This window comes from Leptonychotes weddellii, chromosome 11 (genome assembly GCF_054177405.1).
Source record: "Leptonychotes weddellii isolate Sample4059 chromosome 11, ASM5417740v2, whole genome shotgun sequence".
In the NCBI taxonomy this organism is placed as follows: Eukaryota; Metazoa; Chordata; class Mammalia; order Carnivora; family Phocidae; genus Leptonychotes; species Leptonychotes weddellii.
This window is the reverse complement of record NC_138379.1, coordinates 49,457,937-49,461,077: the sequence shown is the minus strand read 5'-3', so window position 1 is coordinate 49,461,077 and position 3,141 is coordinate 49,457,937.

Sequence of the window (3,141 nt, the reverse complement as noted above, 5' to 3'; positions counted from 1 at the left end):
AAGTGACTTAATGGGGGTAACGTAGGCAGTGTGAGAGTGATAAAGCAGTGGTATTTGGGGACAAAAGAGTCTACCCAGGACTCTTTATATCCTACCCTTGAAGGCAGCTTTAATAAAGGGCTGGTTTTCTATAAGTCCCCACTCTTGTCACACAACCCACTAACTCCTGGACTGGACACTCAGAATTGTGGAACTCTTCAGAGGACTCAGGGAGTCCTGGCAGTCCTCAGGGCCTCGAGAGGGGCCGAACTTAAGAGCCCAAGCACCTCCCTGAGCTCCCCGGAAACGGGGGGGGGGGCTGTAGGCACAGAGGGCTCTGAGGGACCATCCCGTGGTCCCTCTTTTTTTTCCCTCCCCTCCTACCTCCCCTTTCTTCCCCTCCCTGCTCCTCCCCTCCCCTTCTTTGGGTCCCCTGCTCTTCTTCTGCACCTGCTCTTCTGGTCACTCAGCCTCAGTGGGGCTTTATAGGATGCTGCAGGACCACCATCCTCCCAAACTGATGTGAGAGCCAGCTCAGAGCAGTCCCCATCTTCCCTGCCCTCAGCTCTGCCTCTTCAGACAGCCATCTCCTCTCAGGCCTGCAGGGTGGACGGAGGTGAGAGGAGATGCCCACACACCACAAGGCTCAGACAACCTGGCTGGACGGGTGTTGGCACCTAGCAGGGACTCAGTAAATGCCTCCGCCTGCCATGCAACTGTCACCATAGCCTGGGGCGATGGAGCGCACAGTGGATGGGGACGCAGCTTTGCTTCCTGAGCCTCCGTCTCCTTATGTGCACGAATTGGGGATGATGAGAGTCCTCACCTCCAGGCCACTGGGAAGGCTGGCTGAGATAGTGTGCATAAGATGCCCTTGTAGCCTCCTGGGAGCTAGACAAATGTCATTAACATAATAAAAAGCACTAATAATGAATAAATAGTGCAAGGAAAGGCTCAGGTCACCAAGACCGAACAGATGAGAGCAAGCCTGTGTCCCGACTGCCCAGGGAAAGGAGGTCAGGGGTTACTGGGCGCTGCAAAAACACTTTCTCCTTCGTTTCCTCACCTCCACCCCCAAACCTCCCTGTGGGACAGCTACTTTCAGACTCATTTTACAGAGGAGGGAAGTGTGGCTCTGAGTCACCCAGCTGATGACAGAAGGCTGGGAAGCCATCCCCAATCCGAGAACCCAGCTCAAAGTCTGTGTCCAAGTCCCACCTGAGGTCACCCCAAACACAGGAGCAAACAACCTTGTGTGTTCACGGTGGGGGGAGTGGGGTTGGGGGCGAGCCCTATTGCTCTGGCAAGATGCAGGGCAGAGGAACCTGCCGCTGGGAACGGACTTGAAGTGACTTTTCACTTCCCGGGCTGCGTCCTGAGGGAGTGATGGATGTGTGGTTCTGTGTGCAGCCTGCCGGGTGCCCAGATTGGGTGTCTTCATCCCTGAGCCTCTGCCCTGAGGACACTCTTAGAACGGGGAGGTGGGGGAGGGGGCCGTGGGGAGGGGACCTCAGTCACTGGAGCAGCAGGACCTCCCCTCCTTTACCTCTTCCTCCTCCTCTCCTCCTCCTCCCAGCAGGAGGGCCAGGGAAGGCAGGGGGCAGGGAGGGGTGGCTGGAGGCCACACGACCGACCCTCAGGGCCCAGGCCTTGAGCACAGCTGTCTGGAGCTGACTTGAGAGCAACAGAGCAATCCCAGCCTGCTCCCGGCTCTGGCAGCCCAGAGGTCGGGGCCTCAGGTCTCTGTCTTCGTCTTAGGTGAAGGGCAGTGTCCCCAAAGACGTTATCCGAAAGTCAAGAGGCCGGTTAGGGGGCCATTGGCGTGCTTCTGGGCAGAGATGGTGTGGCCTGAGCCGGGCAGCAGTCCGGGGAGTGACATTTGTCACATCTCCCAATGGCACGTATTCTACAGACGAGAAAAGCTGAGGTCACCTACCAGCAAGTCAGGGGTGTGCAAGCAGGGTCCTGAAGCAAGTCAGAGTTCTGTCCTCAGCCCCTCAGCCGGGGCCTGTGTGTGTGAGACCTCCTGCCTGGGTTTGCCCTACTTCGTGGGACGCCCTCGTGACCTGCCCCCTCCTGTGTGGGTTGGTAGGACAGTAGCAGCCTCTGTGGGGCTCCAGGCCTGACCCATCCCCAGCCTCTCCCTTCCTGGCTCCAGGAAGTCTGGAGCCCTGCAGACTCCCAGGAATGTCCCTGGCCTGGGCTGGCCAGCTGGAGAGGCCCGGGCCTGCCGGGGCCTCCCGAGGCTGAGACACTGGGAAGATGGAGGCTCTCGATGCCACGTGCATTTCCCCGTGCTGGAGCAGGAGCAGAGCCAGGAGGAACGTTAGTGGTCATCTGGGCAGCAGAGGACCAGAGGTCCCAGAGAGGGCCACGTCTTGCCCAAGGGCGCATAGCAAATCGGAGGACACCCGGGGGACAGCTCTGTAAAGGAGGTAGCTTTCACATCCGTCCTCACCCACACCATCCCTGCAGGGCTGTGATGGGCTCAGGGGTCACGATCCGCATTTTACAGAGAAAAAACTGGACAGAGAGGTTCAGAGAGAGTCGGGGATTTGCCCAAAGTGAAGCAGGTCTACCTCACTTCATATTCCGGTCTTTCCCAGTTCGTGTTCTCTCTTTCACTCGTGATTGCTGATCAATCAGCAAATTTTCCCCAAGCACGTAGCCTGGCTTAGAGGACCCGCAGTGGGATAGGCCAACCTCCTCTGCCCTAAGGGGGTTCTCCGTCTGGAGTGGCCAAGGAAGGAGAACATAGGAAGGAGAACAATACAGAAGAGGGAGAAGGGGTAGGGCGCTGCGGGCTGGATCCCTCACGGAGACTTCCTGCTGCGGGAGGTGGCCTTTCCAGAGTTGTTTGAATGAGGGGAACTAGAGAGGGAGTCCATAGGTGGGGCTGGGGACAAGGCTGAAGGAAGGAAGCAGGGGATGAGGCAGAGACAGCACATGGACCTCACAGAGGAGAGGGGAAAGCAATGTTTCAAAGGCTGTTGGGTGGTGAGAAGAGCACTTGAGGCCAGGGCAGACAGACCCAGATACTGGTCAAATCCCAGAGGGAGAGACCGGGTGCTCCTCACCCTGAATCATCGGCCCCGAGCTGGATCTGGCGTCAGGAGTCGGACGAATAAATGAATGACCCGATCCTAACAATTACTAGATAAG